Below are 18,679 nucleotides of genomic sequence, written 5' to 3' on the forward strand. Positions count from 1 at the left end.
CTCTAAATATCTTCTTCTCCTTGATCTGTTTTCCAAGTTAGTTATTTTTGCTATGAGATATCTTGTATTTTCTTCTACTTTTCAGATTTTTGTTTTAATATATTTGTTTTAATATGTCTTAATATCTAAAAGATTCACTAGCTTCTATTTGTTTCATTCTAATTTTCAGTAGGTCTTATTTGGTCAAGATTTTGTGCACCTCTTGGGCCAAACTGTTAATTCTTTTGTAATTCTTTATTCAATAATTCTCATCTTTCTCATTTTTTTCCTGTAGCACTTTTACTTATACAAAACATTTTAAAAATTTTCTTTCAAAAATTTTTGCTTCATCTCTTCTTTAATACTAGTTGAATGTGTCCATGGTGTCTTTTTCTTTAAGCATTTGTCTCTAGATGTTTTAGAGTCATTCTCACCTTCTGGGTTTGTGTGCTGAGCATCCCTGTTGCAAAGACAGCTTTTTATGGTGGGATATTTTTTTTGTTTGCTCCTTATTCTAGCCTACTTCCTGATTTTGGACTTGATGTCAAGGCTGGGCTCTATGCGCTTCTGATAGGAAAGTCTGCGTTGGTCTTGCTTTTGCTGTCTTGTGCTTTTGAGTGTTACATTATTTCAGGATCTCAAGGACAGCTCAGTTGGAGACTTGCAAGCTTTCAGTGGTCTAATCCAGGGTAAAGAATGATTCTGTCCCCTTGGTCTACACTCTGCAAGTTTGGGCCTTGACCCAGGTTCGGGCCTGAGCAACAGGAGACTCCTGCTAGATTCAGCCACTATCAATCATTTGGGAAGTTCTGCTGGTTCTAAGTAAAAGAACTGAAGGCTCCCTTTTGGTCTTGAATTTCTGCCCTGGTTATTCCTCTGTAGGCTTCAGACTAGGCTAGAAGTTGAAATTGAGATCATCAGCTCCTGGAAGCTGAGCCACACTGTTTCTGCTTGCTTCTTAATATGCTCCTCTCTCAGCATGTAGCCCAGGGCCTGGGACTCTGGGGTACAGGTTCTCCTCCTCCATTCATCCTGGATTGGTAACTGATGATTAGGCAATGGTTAACAAAGTTGTCAGTTGGCACCTGTGCTCCAATGTGAAGCATCGAAGAGCTCCAGTAGGAGTCTGGGACCTCAGTCTGTTATGGGGCACAGTATCTCCTTAGGTGCTGGAATGTTCCAGGCCTTGTACTCGCAAGACAGATCCCTGTTCTCAGCGTTTGTCTCCCTCTGCTGATCTGGGCTGGAAAAATGTTTCATTGTGAATTTTTCTTGGATTTCTGCATCACAATTAGGTGAGTATTCTGGATCTATTTGGAGGTCTATTGGGGACAAAGCTTGCTATACTGCTTCTGGCTACTGTGTCATCTTGGCTCTACTCTCCTCTGACCATTTTAATATATCTTATTTTGTTTTTTGTCTTAGGTTTATTGGCTAGATATCTAATTTTTAAAATGCATATTCAATTCTTTAAGCCTTTCTTTTTCTATATTGTTAATGTATATTTGTAAGAATTAAAGTTTTCCCTAGAACACCAATTTAGACCTGCATATCAGATATTTTCATGTGTTGTTTCATCATTATAATTTTCCTTCACTTGGTTATTCTATGATTTGTTCATTAATTCACTCATTTTTTAGAGTTTCATTGTTATGTCTGCATTTGGGTCTACACCTTTTGTTTATGTTATGTTTGTGTTTGCTAAGTTTCATGTGGTATTGAAAAATAAATTCTTTAGGAAACCTCACTAGAAGATATGTCTTTCTGCTTTAATTTCTCCTGAAATTTCTTCTATTCCATATTTCCTATTTTGTTTTTATTTCTCTTAGATTTGTCCAAAACAGAGAGGAACAATGAAATTTCCTGACACTATTTACTGTTTTCTTTTAATTTGCTTAATTTTTCCTTTATGAATTTACATGCTAAGGTATTTGAAGCATATTAGTTTAATATTGATATAGCTTGTCTTTTGTTCCTTTCAACATGTTAGTTTCCTTGTTTATTTCTTTTTATGTTTTGAATTTTTGGTTTTATTTTGTCTTATACCCTGATTGCAACTCTTTTCTTCTTTGAATTCACTTTATGCATAGTAAATTTTGTTCCAGCTCCTCATTATTATTTTACATTGTTGTTGTTCAGTTGTGCCAGTCATGTTTGCCTTTTCCTGATCCCAGTTGGCACAGTTATACCTTCTCCAGCTCATTTTATAGATAAGGAAACTGAGCATGTTGTAAGGGTTAAGTGTCTTGCCCAAGGTCACACATCTAGTAAGTGTATGAGGCCCAATGTGAACTCAGGTCTTTGAAACTCAGGTCTTTCTGATTCCTGGCCCACCACTCTATCCACTGTGCCACCTGTCTTTGCTTTATAGGTGTGCGTGTTTTAAGAAAAAGATTGTTGGGGTTTTGTTTTCTGATTTAATCTATTGCTCTTTTGTTAAAGTTATGAGAGAGATTTATATTTTCTTACACATTTACCCTTAATTTTGGTCTTCTTCCTGAGGATTTTTCATTCTTCCAATGAAAAGACAGAATTTTTTATCTTTAGTTGTTTTTGCTTAATATATTTTAAGGCAATTTGATTCCCATAAACTCTTTTGCCCTTACCCTCAAGCCTCACCTCCTCCTCTTTTTTACTTTTTTCCCAAGTTTTGGATTTAACTAATTATTCCTTTTTCTTTCTTCCTTTTATCTAGATATTTTTTCCTCTTAGTTAAGTTAATCACCTCTACTTCCATTTTTGTTTCATCAGTTTTTATCAGAATTTCACTTTCTTTGCTTTTTTTTTCTGAAAAGGATTTCTTTCCTTCATTCTCTTCATTATTTCACTTCCTTTTCTAAACTTTTGATCCATGAAACTTTTACTTATTTTTTTCTTTAGTTTCTGTATTTCCAACTGAATTAAAACTTTTAATGTACCTATTTTGGGTTCCCTCTTCTAAATATGTTATATGGCTTGTACAGCTTGACTCATATTCTCTCTCCTTTTTCTATTGTCTCACTCCTAGAAATACCAGTTTTCATATGTAATAAAACAGAATTATTGTCAGTGAATTACTGTCATATTGGAATTTTCCTATGTCACTGATTATGTAGCTTAATAATAACTAACATTGGGGAGGAGCCAAGATGGCAGAGTAGAAAGATACACATATGCTAGCTCCAAACCCACAGTCCATAAAATACCTGTAAAGAAGAACTCCCAACAAATTCTGGAGCAGCAGAAGCCACAGAACAAAGGAGTGGAGGAGATTTCTGTTCCAGAGAGACCTGAAAAACTATCGCCAAAGGTCTGTCACGCACCGGACCCAGGGCAGAGCCCAGCCCTGCCTTGACCACGCGGCACCGAGAGGAGCAGATCCAAGCAGGCTTCAGGGACAGAATCTCTGGCAGCTGCACAGGTCCCTCCAACCACAGGTGCCAAAGGTCGGTGAGAGAGTCTTTTTGGCTCCCTGAGAGGGGAGCTGGGTGTCCCCATAACTCAGGGCCACTTGGGAGGCAGCAGCAGAGGCAGCAGCAGACAGGGGCTCCCAAAGCAGGCAGGAGCTCGGATCCACTGTTGAAGGTCTTCATGTAAACCCCCTAAGGGAACTGAGCCCCATGTGGCGGCCCTGCCCCCACCTGAGCACCTGAACTCCTGAACTTAATCTCACACTGAATAGCAGCCCCAAAGAGACCCTCTCACCGACCTCCATCACCTGTGGGTGGAGGGACCCACGCGGCCACTGGAGATCCCATCCCTGAAGCCCACTCGGATCTGCTCCTCTCAGTGCCGTGGCAGGGCTGGGCTGGGCTCTGCGTCCGCAGCACGACGGACCTTTTGCAAGAGGTTTGCAGGTCCCTCTGGAACAGAAATCTCCTTCTCCCCACTGTTCTGTGGCCTCTGCTGAGGCTTGGGAACAGCATTTGAATCTCAGCCCCTAAGCACTAGCTGGGCGGATCTGGAGGTGAGATGGGTGTGGAGAGGAAACTCAGAAGTCAAGTAACAGGCTGGAAAAATGCCCAGAAAAGGGAAAAAAAATAAGACCATAGAAGGTTACTTTCCTGGTGAACAGATATCTCCTCCCATCCTTTCTGATGAGGAAGAACAATGCTTACCATCAGGGAAAGACATAAAAGTCAAGGCTTCTGTATCTCAAACATTCAAAATAAATATTCAATGGACTCAGGCCATGGAAGAGCTCAAAAAGGATTTTGAAAATCAAGTTAGAAAGGCGGAGGAAAAACTGGGAAGAGAAATGAGAGAGATGCAAGAAAACCATGAAAAGCAGGTCAACACCTTGCTAAAGGAGACGCAAAAAAATGCTGAAGAAAATAACACCTTGAAAAATAGGCTAATTCAACTGGCAAAAGAGGTTCAAAAAGCCAATGAGGAGAAGAAGGCTTTAAAAAGCAGAATTAGCCAAATGGAAAAGGAGGTTCAAAAGCTCACTGAAGAATAGTTCTTTCAAAATTAGAATGGAGGGGGCGGAGCCAATATGACAGAGTAGAAAGACGCACATACACATAGCTCGGAACCCACAACCCATAGAACATCTGTAAAAAGGAACTCATGGCGAATTCTGGAGCAGCAGAGTCCACAGAACAGTGGAGAGAAGATTTCTGTTCCAGAGGGACCTGCAAACCTCTCGCAAAAGGTCCGTCGTGCTGCAGACGCAGAGCCCAGCCCAGCCCTGCCGCGGCACTGAGAGGAGCAGATCCGAGTGGGCTTCAGGGATGGGATCTCCAGCGGCTGCGTGGGTCCCTCCACCCACAGGTGACGGAGGTCGGTGAGAGGGTCTCTTTGGTGGGTTGAGAGGGGAGCAGGGTGCCCCCATAACTCAGGCCCCCTCGGGAGGCAATAGCGGAGGCGGGAGCAGACCGAGGCTCCCCAAGCAGGCAGGAGCCCAGATCCATTGTTGAAGGTCTCTGCATAAACCCCCTGAGGGAACTGAGCCCGTGAGGCGGCCCTGCCCCCACCTGAGCACCTGAACTTAATCTCACACTGAATAGCAGCCTTGCCCCCACCAAAAGCCCTGAGGCTGGGAAGCAGCATTTGAATCTCAGACCCCAAGCGCTGGCTGGGGGGATCCGGAGGCGAGGTGGGTGTGAGAAGAATATTCACAGGTCAAGTCACTGGCTGGGAAAATGCCCAGAAAAAAACCAAGACTATAGAGGGTTACTTTCTTGGTGAAGAGGTTTCTCTTCCCCTCCTTTCTGATGAGGAAGAGTGGTGCTCACCATCAGGGAAAGACATGGAAATCAGGGCTTCTGCATCCCAGCCCACTCAATGGGCTCAGACCATGGAAAAGCTCAAAAAGGGCTCAGAAAATTTTGAAAATTATGTTAGAGGACTGGAGCAAAATTAGAATGGAACAGATGGAGGCTAATGACTTTATGAGAAACCAGGAAATCACAAAACAAAACCAAAAGAATGAAAAAAGGGAAGATAATGTGAAATATCTCATTGGAAAAACAACTGACCTGGAAAATAGAACCAGGAGAGACAATTTAAAAATTATGGGACTACCTGCAAGCCATGATCAAAAAAAGAGCCTAGACATCATCTTTCATGAAATTATCAAGGAAAACTGCCCTGAGATTCTAGAACCAGAGCGCAAAATAAGTATTCAAGGAATCCACCTCTCACCGCCTGAAAGAGATCCAAAAAGAGAAATTCTTAGGAACATTGTGGCCAAATTCCAGAGTTCTCTGGTCAAGGAGAAAATATTGCAAGCAGCTAGAAAGAAACAATTCAAGTATTGTGGAAATACAATCAGGATAATACCAGATCTAGTAGCTTCTACATTAAGGGATCGAAGGGCATGGAATAGGATATTCCAGAAGTCAAAGGAACTAGGACTAAAACCAAGAATCACCTACCCAGCAAAACTGAGGATAATACTTCAGGGGAAAAATTGGTCTTTCAATGAAATAGAGGACTTTCAAGCATTCTTGATGAAAAGGTCAGAGATGAAAAGAAAATCTGACCTTCAAACACAAGAATGAAGAGAGGCATGAAAAGGTAAAGAGCAAAGAGAATTCATAAGGGACTTACTAAAGTTGAACTGTTTACATTCCTACATGGAAAGATAATATTTGTAACTCTTGAAACTTTTCAGTATTGGGTAATGGGTGGGATCACACACACACACACACACACACACACACACACACACAGAGCACTGAGTGAATTGAATAGGATGGGATCATATCTTTAAAAAATGAAATTAAGCGGTGAGAGAGAAATATATTGGGAGGAGAAGGAGAGAAATGGAATGGGGCAAATTATCTCTCATAAAAGAGGCAAGTAAAAGACTTTTTAGTGGAGGGAAAAAGAGGGGAGGTGAGAGAAAAACATGAAGTTTACTCTCATCACATTCCACTAAAGGAAGGAATAAAATGCACACTCATTTTAGTATGAAAACCTATCTTACAATACAGGAAAGTGGGGGACAAGGGGATAAGCAGGGTGAGGGGGATGATGGAAGGCAGGGCAATGGGAGGAGGGAGCAATTTGAAGTCAACACTCTTGGGGAGGGACAGGATCAAAAGAGAGAACAGAAGCAATGGGGGCAGGATAGGATGGAGGGAGATATAGTTAGTCTTACACAACACGACTATTATGGAAGTCATTTGCAAAACTACACAGATATGGCCTATATTGAATTGCTTGCCTTCCCAAAGGGAATAGGTGGGGAGGGAGGGATGAAGAAAAGTTGGAACTCAAAGTTTTAGGAACAACTGTTGAGTACTGTTCTTGCTATTAGGAAATAAGAAATACAGGTAATGGGGTATAGAAAGTTATCTGGCCCTACAGGACAAAAGAGAAGATGGGGACAAGGGAAGGGAGGGATGATAGAAGAGAGGGCAGACTGGTGATAGGGGCAATTAGAACGCTTGGTGTTTTGGGGTGGAGGGAGGGGACAAATGGGGAGAAAATTTGGAACCCAAAATTTTGTGAAAATGAATGTTAAAAGTTAAATAAATAAATTTTAAAAATAACTAACATTTATATAATGCTTACTATATGCCAGGCACTGTACAATTATTACCTCATTTAATTTTTAAAACAACCTTGAGAAGTAGGTGCTATTATTATTCCCATTTTACAGGTGAGGAAATTGAAGCAAACAGAGGATAAATGACCTACCCAAGGTCACACAGCTAGTAAGTATCTAAGTCTGCATTTGAACTAAGTTCTTCCAGATGCCAAATATCCACTGTGCCACCTAGTTGACCGTTCATTACTACTCATGGTCTTCCCCATGATCTTCCCCACCCTCGTTTGCCATAAAATCTCTTCTCTGAGTCTATGTCCTCCCACTCTTCTAGGTGTAACTTATTCCCAGTAGCTCTGATTCTCCTTCTCCTGAGCCAAGATATGTGCTCATTCTAAGCACCAGATACCTGCAGATTACCCACAGGAAGGTCCCCAGGTCCACTTATAGAGTTTCTTTCTACTCTGGAAGCATTTGTCAGAGGGACCCCATCCCATCATTAATTTTTCCTTTTCTTTGCACCATTTCAATCCCTTCCTTTGCTTCCTCAACCAATCTTCTGTACAGCTGCTTCTTCTTGAAAGCCTATAGGAGCTACTTTTCCTTAATTATTCCCCTCTAGCTTTTCCCTCTCTTCTCTCTTTTTATGTTGTCTCTCATTCTACCATTTAGTCCCACAAAAAACAATGATTCTCTCTTACTAGATGAGATGTAGTGAGGCTTAGTCCATATTATTTCAAGTCTATTTTTCCCTTACTGGTTACTATATCTATTTATCTTTTCCAGGGTGTATGAAAAGTAAGTAATTTGTTCAAGTCTGGTTTTCTTTGTGGGAATACCTTGAACACCTCTTTTTTACTGAACACTCAATCTCTTTCAAGAATAGTTAGGCTCAGGTTTACAAGGTATGTTACCTTAGATGGCATTTTGAATTCCCATACTCTTTGGAACACATTATTCCATTCCTTCCTGTGGTTTCTGAAGGGTTCAGAATAGTCTTGTATTATTCAAATTTCCTTTACTAGATATTTAAAAAAGGATTTTCTTCTGATCACTTGCTAAACTTGTGGTTTGTCAGTGAAAGTGTTAAATTTAACGCTGTTTCTTAAGAGTTTACAATATGTTTTTCAATTTCTGGAACTAATGTAGAAAAGTGAATGAACTAGTTACACACTTCAACCCAGTGATACCAGTAGTAGACATATATTGCAAGAAGGTTAACAACAGAGGGGAGGACATATCTAGAAAATGGCTTACAGCAGGCCCTTTTGTAGTAGCAAAGAACTACAAAGAACTGCTTACTGACTGGGGAGTCGCTGATCAAATAATAGTATAGGAATATAACTACTGAAGCACAGAAATATTATAATTACTATTAGGAAATGATAAAAATGAAGAATTCTAGGAAAGTTGAGGACTGCATGCATCGACAGAGAAAAACAGAGACAAGCAAAATCAAGAAAATAACTTACATAATGACCAAAATAATGTAAAAGAAAATAATTCTCAAAGCTACAGAACTATGATCAATACCAAAAGCTAATCATGGTTCTAGAGCAGCGGTTGGCAAACTCTTGCTTTTGGGCCAAATATGGTCCACATGTTTTTGCATGGTCTGAGCTAAGAATTATTTTTATATTTTAAAATACAGTTACTGTATTTTAAAATGTGAAAAACATTCTTAGTTCATGGAGCACAATAAGAGGCGGATGGCCAGATTTGGCAATTGAGCCACAGTGTGCCTACCTCTTCTCTAGAAGAATATTTCTGAAGTATCATTTTCTCCTCTTTAAAGAGACATGGTGACCTATTCTTGGGAAAGGAGGCACAGTTGTCAGATATGGCCAGTGTGTTCATTTGTTTTGCTCAACTATACTTCTTTGTTGAAAAAAAAAAAAAAGATTCTCTTAGAGGGATGTATGACAGTGATTTTTTTTTTAAAAAAAGTATCAATAAAATTTTTTGATTTAAAAAGAAAGCAAATATTTTATCTATAATATTTTTTTCTAGCATCCTACTTGCATTCAGCAATGCTTTCATTTTTGCGTGTGTGTGTTCTGACACTTGGGATTTAAACATTTAACTAGTTATATCAACTATATCATAATCCCAGGCATTTAACATAATTCACTATAATAAAAATAAATTAGAGCTGCAAAAGGCCTTTGAGACTATTTATCCCCTTATTATATGATTTTTAAAATTTATATTCTAAAGGTAAAAGTGTTAATGTCTTTTAAAGGATGACAGATCAAAAAGTATCTGTAGACTTGACATTAGACTTGACATTCTAAATTCATTAGAATTCTCTAAAGAATTTAACTCTTTATGCAATCCAAAATATCATATATATAAACTAATGACAAATACCCAGATGTGATGAGTCTCATCTTGGGGGTCTAGATGAGAAGGACAAATCAGGGCAGGAAAGGCATGAAACTTACTCAGCTGAGATTAGTGGATGTGCATCTCAGATATCAGAGGCCTAGAAATCCAAGGATAAATATGAGGACCAAGTGAATAACAGGCCTAGGCAGAAAAGCAGAGTTCACAGAAGCCACAAAGACAAATAAAAATAAGTAGATAAAAATAAGCCAACCCAAACAAACACTTATTATCTACTGTGTTCAAGGGTACTGTTCTAGGTGAAAGGGATAAAAAGAAAAATTGAAAAATAGCTCTGACCTCAAAGAGTGTATTAGGAAGATATAACAAGGAAACAGGCAAGTACACACAATTTAAGGAGGGAGAGAACAGTAACAAACAGGGAAATAAGAAAAGGCTTCCTACAGGAAGTGGATAATCTGAGCCTTCAAGGAAGTTAGGTTATTCTAAGAGGCAGATATGAGGAGAGAATGCATTTCAGGCACAAAGGAATGGTATGCTGAGTTTGAGGAAACTGAGTAGGTCGTCAATATGAGTAGACCTCAATCGATGAAGGAGAGTAATGGGAATTAAACATGGAAAGGTAATGTAGAACACAATTCCAAATGACCTGAAATGCCATGCTCAGAAGTATGAATTTTCTCCTAAAAGGCAACAGGTTTAACACTAAAGATTCTTGAGCAGTACAGAGACACTCATACACTTGTACTTTAGGAAGATTATTTTGACAGTTTTTGAAGGAAAGACCCAGATATGTTTGCAGACAGCAAAAACAATGCCAACAGAAACTGAAGATTAAGAAAAGGTTCAGGTTGATTCAAAGAGCAAGTTTTTAAGAGACAAAAGGAAATGGAAGCAAGTGCACAGTTAGACGATTTGGCTCTGGTAAGGACTACTCGAGAAAAGAAGGCAAGAATAAGACATATTGAGGGGGTTTTAAAATGCAAAAAAAAGAAGAAATCTCTTGGCATGCAGTCTCTTGGTGAGATGGGGTCAGAGGACAAGTGATGTAGAGAAGAGAACACTTAGAAAAGATATTTTGGGGAGAACAGAGAAGCAATTAAGGAAGGATAAAAGAACTATCCTGCGGCAATAGAGTTCAGTTGAATCTAGTCTACATGGTCCTGTGATTTCCACTACGGTGATACAGAAGAATTCAAGTAAGTGTGGAGAAGACAGATAATGGTTGTCACTTAGGATTGGGATCTGGCAAGGGATGAGTGGCAATAAGGCAAAGGATTCAAGAGGACAATATTATAGTTGAACCAATTAAATATAATGGGATCAAAACTGTAAAGGTGGGAAAATAAAGCCTGTATAGGGAGTGATGAATTAGGGAAGAGTAAAGACTAGAGGTCACAGTGAGGACTAAGAAAAGATTCAGAAAAAGGGAAGGAATATAAAGATATAAGATCATCACTCAAGAGCAAAAGGTGGCAAACAGATAATCAGAGGCAAGGTGAAGCAAGTAAGACATCAAAAACACTGCTAGTGAATGGTGTCCAACATTAAATGATGCCTTCTCTCTGCTCTCAAACTCAACATGTCTTTCACCACAAACACTCCACTTTTAAACTTCTCTATTACTGTGGAGGGCACATTCACACTTCCAGTCATTCTGCTTTACAACTTTTGTGCCATTCTTGATTCCTCTCTCTTACTTACTCCACATATCCATTCAGATGTTAAACCTTATGATTTTTTTCCTCTGAATCGTTTACATTTGATATTTTATCTTCATTCATACAGCCACCATCCTAATTCAGTCCCTCATCTCTTTTCAGCTGAAATATTACAAAAACCTAAAAAGATTCTCTGCCTCAAGTCTCTCCACACTTCCATCAACTTTCCACAGGATTGCCAAACTAATTTTCTTAAAGATCTGACAATGTCATGTCACCTATTACTCAAACTCCAATAGCTTTCTATCATCTCTACGGTCAAAAAAACCATTTCTATTTGACTTCAATTAACAACAACGAATGAAACAATATCTGCTTGCAAGGAGTGTATAATCAAATTGGGGAGACAATAAGCACATATGTAAATATGTGCAGGATAAATTCAAAATTATAATAAATATAAATACAAAGCTATTAAATTCAAGGTAATTTAAATAGAATTCCTATTAGCTAAGAGAAACAGGAAAGATTTCATATAGAAGATGATGCTCAACTTGTGCCTTGAAGAGAGGAATTCTATGAGGTAAAGAAGAAAAGCATGGGAAAAAGTGAGTGCAAAAGCACAGCAATGGGTGATATGTAGTGTGTGAGGTAAAGAGAGAATGCTAGTTTGGCAGAATAGAATTGTGCAGGAGTGAAAATAATGTATGAGACTGGAAAGACAGGTTGAGCAAGGTTGTGAAGGGCTTTTAAAGTTAAACAGATGAATTTATATTTCATGCTATAGAAAATGAAAAGCCACAGGAGTTGATTGAGTAAGAGAATGGCACGGTTGGATCTGTGCTTAAAGAAAACCATTTTGGCAGTTGTGTGAATAATAGATTCAAATGGTGTGATACTTGAAGGAAGAAGACCAATAAGGACGCTATTGCTATTTTCTAGGGTAGAGGTGATGGTGGCCATAACTAATGAGGTAGCTATATGAGTAGAGAGAAAGGGTCAGATAAAAGAGATCTGTGAAGGCATAAATAGTATAATTTGACAACTGATTGGATATAAATGATCAGGGAGAATGAGGGGTCAGGGAATAACACTGAGTCATTGGCATAAAATGGTAATTAAATTAACTGAAGCTGATAAGATTACCAAAACAGAGGAAAGAGAAGAATAGGAGGCCAAGGGAACACCCATTGTTATGGAGCCATCTGGATGATGAAAGAACCAAAGAGACTGAAGAGTAGCTGAACAGGTAGGGAAACATGAGCAAAGCTCAGAGAAAAGTACTTACTCAAGAGGAGAGGGTGATGAGCAATTTCAATGCAGTAGATTAGTCAAGAAGAATGAGAACTGAGAAAAAAGACAATTAGATTTAGCAATGAAGAGATTGTTGATAAATTTCAAAAGAGTAGTTGCAGTTGAATGATAAGGTTACAAGCCAGACTGCAAAGCATAGAGGAGTACATGAGAGGAGAAGTGAGAACAGATAAATTCTTGAGGAATTTGCCTGAGGAAAGGAGAAGGAAGAGGATGATGGTTTAAAGGGATAGTAAAATCTAGTAAAGACTTTTTAAAGTTTGAGGACAGTTGGGTATTTTTTTTAAGGCCTAATAGATAGGAAGAAACTAATAGATAGGTAGAGTTCAAAGAACAGAGAAAGAGGATGAGTAATTTGTTGAGAAAGAAGCAGAAAGGATCAAAGGTATGTGCACAGGAGTTAATAATGGCAAGAAGGGCCACCTCCTTGTCAGAAACTGAGGGAAAGGAGGAGAGAGTGATGTCAAGGAGTTCTGAGATGAAGAGAAAGAAAGGGAAAAGAGAGACTTTAAATCAAATGGGCTATTTGGTATTTAAAGCTCTTTACAATATGGCTCTTACCTAAACATATTTCCATTGTTCTTATACATTACTCCCTTCCATGTCTACTTGCTGTTCCTTTCACACAATCCTTATCTCTGTTCTGCATCCTTTAATACTCTGTTCAATGCTGTATACAGTAACAGCAACACTGTGTGACGACCAACATTGATACACTTAGCTCTTCTCAGCAATACAATGATCTAAGACAATTCCAAGGGACTCGTGATGGAAAACGGTGTAGACATCCAAAGAAAGAACTATAGAGTTTGAAGGCAGATCAAAACATACCAATATTTCTCTGGGTTTTTTTGTTCTTGTGGTTTTTCCCTTTTGTTCTGATTCTTTCACAATATGACTAATGTGGAAATATGTTTAATACGATTGTACATGCATAGCATATATCAGATTACATGCTGTCTTAGGGAGGGGAGAAAGAAGGGAAAGGGAAAAATTTAGAAATGACAATTTTATAAAAGTGAATGTTGAAAACTAAAAATAAATTTTTTTTAAAAAAAGAGGTCAAGGGCTACCTGCTGCAGGAGTTCCTCCTAGCTGCTAATGCCCTCTACTCAGTATTTATCTTGTAAGTACCCTTAGATTTATTTATATGTTGTTGTTCCCATAAGCTCCATGAGGGCAAGAACTCTTTGATTTTTTTCCTTTGTATCCTTAGGGTTTAGAAGAGTGTTTAGAAGTCACTAAATGCTTAATAAATGCTTGCTGGTAGACTGGTTGTTCTTTCTTCTGAGCATAGATAACCCTGGGCTTTAAAATTTGAATGACTAGAAAGAAGTCAGAAGCCTCACTAGATAAAACAGAGGCAGAGACATTAGGCTTACCCCACAATTAGCATATTATTAAGCAAGCTTAATTTGTACTCTCATCTATAACTAAGTGTAGCTAAGCCCCAAACTCCAGAGGTAAAAGCTTTATGAAATTCACAGTCGTGGAACTTAGAAGTAGCATAAAATGCAGTAAGTGTGCCTGTGTAATGTAATACAGCAGCAAACATTAATAGGCTTTGAAATGTTATTCTTACTTTTCTCAGAATGACCCACCAAAGATGGAGATAATTATGATGGGCTGCAAGTGCTCTAGCTAAACAGAATTCTCTGACGATTCATAAGTCACCCTCTAGGCTCCAACTTTTAACCATCGGTTTTTATCAGCACCAGATAAGAATGAGGCATTAATGCAAAAATTCTGCTAGTAATACAACTAGAAACATTTTTTTGCATGGTTATTAGGAAACCTTCACACTTTTATTCTTATCTCAACAATCAGGCAAACACACAAAAAATGACAAATAAAAACAATTACCTAAAGGCAGGGTCACAGTAGTAAATACCAGTTGCTTGTGATCAGACTTAATTCCTTACTTTGTTTAGCACTGCCAAATCACTATAGAAATATCTAAAAAGAAAAAGTAAAATACTTTGAATATAATGAGGTAAAAACAAAATAAAACAGAAAAATTATAACAGCAATAATTCTTTTTCAAATGTTTCATTAGAAATATAGCACTGAAAATCACAACTAATCCTCCTTAGTAGCTATTTATATTTGCTAATGAGTTTTAATTTTAAAAGCATCATAATGCTATTTTAATCACTTTCTCCAAGTCCCTATCAGCACTCTTTCATCTTTTTTATTCTCATTTACTTTTTCCTCATGTAACTATAGTTGAGGTATACAAGATTTTTCTAGTTCTATTTTCTTTCATTTTTCATTATTTCAAGAGGTTTTTCAGATTTGCTTTCCTTATACCTTCCTGTATTAATTGTATTAAAGAATTCAATTACATTGTTGTACCATAATTTAACCTTGTCCTTACTGCTGAACTTTAAGGTTGCTTCTAAATTTTCTGCAATCACATAATAAAAATCAAAACAAGAGCTAACATTTATATAGAGTTTACTAAGTGCCAGGCACTGTGCTAAGCACTTTATAATTATTATTTCATTTGGAGGGGTGCAAGTATTATCCTCATTTTACAATTGAGTAAACTAAGGCATCTGCCTCAGAGGCTAAGTGACTTACCCAGGGTTATACACCTATTGTGTGTTTGAGGATGGATTTGGACTTGTCTTCCTGACTCTAGGCCTAGCACTCTGTACATTGTGCCACCTCCCTATCACTAAATATATATTATGCGAATATCAAGATCAAACTATCAACATTATAAAATACATAGACAAACAAATCAGTAGAACTTTTAAAAAGCCTTTTATAAAATCCCACAGTAATAAAATCTTAAAAGGAATAGGTGAAGAGCAACTTTTCCTCAACATAATTAAAACTGCATCAAGAGCCAACACAAAATGAAATGGAGAATTAGAAGCATTTCAACTAAGAATAGGTAACAAAAGTATGAATGCACACTCTTACCCCTTTTATTTAACATGGTTTTAGAAATACTAACCAGCACAGTAAGACAGGAAAAGATATTAGAGGATTTACATAGAAAATTTTTAAAAATCAAAGTATCATTTATTGTGACCATCAACAGTGTATATCTAAATTCTTAAAGGAAAAGTTAAATGAGTTCCAGGGAGAAACAGTAAAACTATAATCATGGGGAACCTCAATTTATCCCCTCTCAGACATAGATAACTAACCAAAAAAGAAATGAAGGACCTGAATAGAATTTTAGAAAAGCCAGATATGACCTCTGAAGAATATTGAATAGAAAGAGAAATGAGCATATTTCTCAGCTGTGCATGTACCTTCACAAAAACTAACCATGTATTTAGGGCTATTATTTAGAGCAACTAAAAATGTATTTACAAACAAATGCAGAAGGAGAGATATTAAATGAATCTTTTTTTCTAACTACAATGCAAAGATTAAAAGTTAAATGGAGACTAAATAATTTAATCCTAAAGAATGGGTGCATCATCGGGGATAAAGGCCTCATTTCTAGAATATATAGAGAACTGACCCAAATATATAATCATACAAGTCATTCCCCAATTGATAAATGGTCAAAGGATATGAACAGGCAATTTTCAGAGGGAGAAATTAAGGCTATCTATAATCATATGAAAAAATGCTCTAAATCACTATTGATTAGAGAGATGCAAATCAAAACAACTCTGAGGTACCACATCACACCTATAAGATTGGCAAACATGACAGAACAAGAAAATGATAAATGCTGGAGAGGATGTGGGAGAGCTGGAACACTAATTCATTGTTGGTGGAGCTGTGAGCGCATCCAACCATTCTGGAGAGCAATTTGGAACTATGCCCAAAGGGCTACAAAAATGTGCATACCCTTTGACCCAGCAATATCGCTACTAGGACTATATCCCCAAGAGATCATAAAAATGGGAAAGGGTCCCACATGTACAAAAATATTTATAGCAGCACTCTATGTAGTTGCCAAAAACTGGAAGTCAAGGGGATGTCCATCAATTGGGGAATGGCTGAATAAATTGTGGTATATGAATGTAATGGAGTACTATTGTGCCATAAGAAATGATGAACAACAAGACTTCAGAGAGGCCTGGAAGGACTTATATGACCTGATGCTGAGTGAAAGGAGCAGAACCAGGAGAACTTTGTGCACAGCAACGACCACAGTGTGTGAGAGTTTTTTCTGGTAGACTTGGATTTTTGTAATAACGCAAAAACTTCTTATAAAAAAAAAAAAATCCCAAAGGTGGTTCTCAAGGCAAAATGCCTTCCACACTCAGAGAAAGAAATATGGAAGTCACTCACAAAATGTAGCAGATCATGTTTGTGTATGTGTATGTGTTTGTGTATCATGTTCTGATTTGTTATACGATTTCTTTCATTTATTTTAGTCTGACTACATAGCATGACTATAGTGAAAATATACTCAATAGGAAAGTATATGTAGAATCTATACAGAATTGTATGCAGTCGTGGGGAGGGAGGGGGGTAGTGAGGGGTAGGTGGGGGGGGATAAAATCTCAATTGTATGGCAGTGATTGTTAAACATTAAAAAAAAAAAAAAGAATGGGTGCATCAAAAAATAAATAATAAGAAAAATAATTTCATTGAAGATGTTGGTAACAAAAGAGACAATTTCTCAAAACAGTGGGGAAATAGCCATAGCAGTATTTAATGGCAAATATGGATCTCTAAACAATTTCACCAATAAAAGGGAGAAAGGGCAAATCAACTAAAAGGGGCATGCTACTTTTAAAAACTAGAAAAAACAATAAATTAAAAATCCCAATTAAACACCAAAACAGAAATCCTGAAAATTAAAGGAGATTAATAAAACAGAAAGAAAAAAACATCTGAATAAATAAAACCAGTAGCTGTTGGGTGGGTGGATGGCACAAAGGGAATGGAAAAGCCACTAACTAACTTGATTTTAAAAGAGAAAAAGAAAGAAAACTTGCCAATATCAAAAATGAAAAAGGAGAATTCAGTCAATGAAAAAGATACAAAAGAAAGAAATTTTGCCAAACTATGTGCCAATTAAACTGATAATCTAAATTAAAGGAATGAATATTTACAAAATCATAAATGGCTCAGCTTAACAAAATACAAACACCTAGTTAAATAACCCTATCTTAGGAAAAACAAATTGAAAAAGCCATAAGTGAATTTCCAAAATAAAAAATCCTAAGACTAGATGGACTCAGAAGCAAATTCTACCAAATATTTAAATAACAATTAATTCTAATAGTAGATAAACTGTTGGAAAATATATGAAAAGAAGTGCCTCCAAATTCCTCTTATGATACAAATATGATTTTGATACCTAAACTCATTACACAAATAAAGACAATGAAATAAATGGAGAATATTAATTGTTCATGAGTATGATGAGCCAATATGATAAAAATGACAATACTATTTACATTAATTTACTTATTCAGTGCCATACCAATCAAACTACCAAAGGTTTACTTTACAAGCTAGAAAAAAAATAGCAAAATTCATTTGGAAAAAAAAAAAGTCAAGAAAATCAAGGGAATTAATTTTTTAAAGCACAAAGGAAGGGGTCTAGCAGTACCAGGTCTCAAACTATATTACTAAGTCCTAATAGTCAAAACAATTTGGTACTGGAAAGGAACAGAGAGGTTGATTACAGGACAGATTAGGTACACAATATACAGAAGCAAACAAACACAATAGCCTAAAGGTTTGATATGCAAACATCCTAGTTACTGGGGAAAGAATTCACTATTCAACAAAAACTATTTGAAAAACTGGAAAGTAGTATAGCAAAAATTTGGTAGAGACCAACATATGATACTGTATACTAAGACAAGTTCCAAATGGGTACATTACTTGGATGACATCATAAACAAAGTCACTAGGCAAGAAAGACATTATCTGTCTGATCTATGGATAGAAAAGAGTTCACGACCAAACAAGAGACAGAGACTTTCACAGAAGGTAAAATAAATGATTTTAAATTCCATGAAATTAAATTTTGATTACATAAAATTAAAAAGTGTTTTTGCAAACAAAACCAATACAGCTAAAACTAGAAGAGAATCAGGAAATTGGGGGCGGGGAATCTTTGCAGCAAGTTTCTCCAATAAAAATTTCATTTCTAAGACATATATGTATGAATTGAGTCAATTTTTTGAGAATAAGGGCCACTCCCCAACAGATAAATGGTCAAAGGATATGAAAGAGCATTTTTCTGTAGAAGAAATTCAAACTATCAATAACCATATTTTTTAAAAATCTTCTAAAATACTAAGAATTAGAGAAATGCAAACTAAAAGAAATCTGAGATACTAGCTCAACTCATAAACCTGGCTAAGTTAACAAAAAAGGAAAATGACAAATGCTGGAAGGCTGTGGGATAACAGGTAAATTAATGCACTAATGGCGGAGTTGTGAACTGATCTAGTCACTCTGG

The 18,679-nt window shown here is 37.1% G+C and overlaps 1 protein-coding gene across 5 annotated transcripts in view; it reads right to left on the minus strand.

The window, feature by feature from the left end:
* Positions 1–18,679, minus strand: part of ANKRD12 (ankyrin repeat domain 12) — a 204,654-nt gene that overhangs the window by 148,713 nt on the left and 37,262 nt on the right. For 2 of the 5 annotated variants that reach the window (XM_072604248.1, XM_072604244.1), the window contains exon 2: positions 14,143–14,235. The exons of 2 other annotated variants lie outside the window; for them this stretch is intronic. The gene's annotated coding sequence lies outside the window, so the exon portion shown is untranslated. Of the gene's footprint in view, positions 1–9,402; positions 9,444–14,142; positions 14,236–18,679 lie in introns of those variants that run through there. One more of the 5 variants, XM_072604246.1, reaches the window with a different exon arrangement.

This window comes from Notamacropus eugenii, chromosome 4 (assembly GCF_028372415.1).
Source record: "Notamacropus eugenii isolate mMacEug1 chromosome 4, mMacEug1.pri_v2, whole genome shotgun sequence".
NCBI lineage: Eukaryota > Metazoa > Chordata > Mammalia > Diprotodontia > Macropodidae > Notamacropus > Notamacropus eugenii.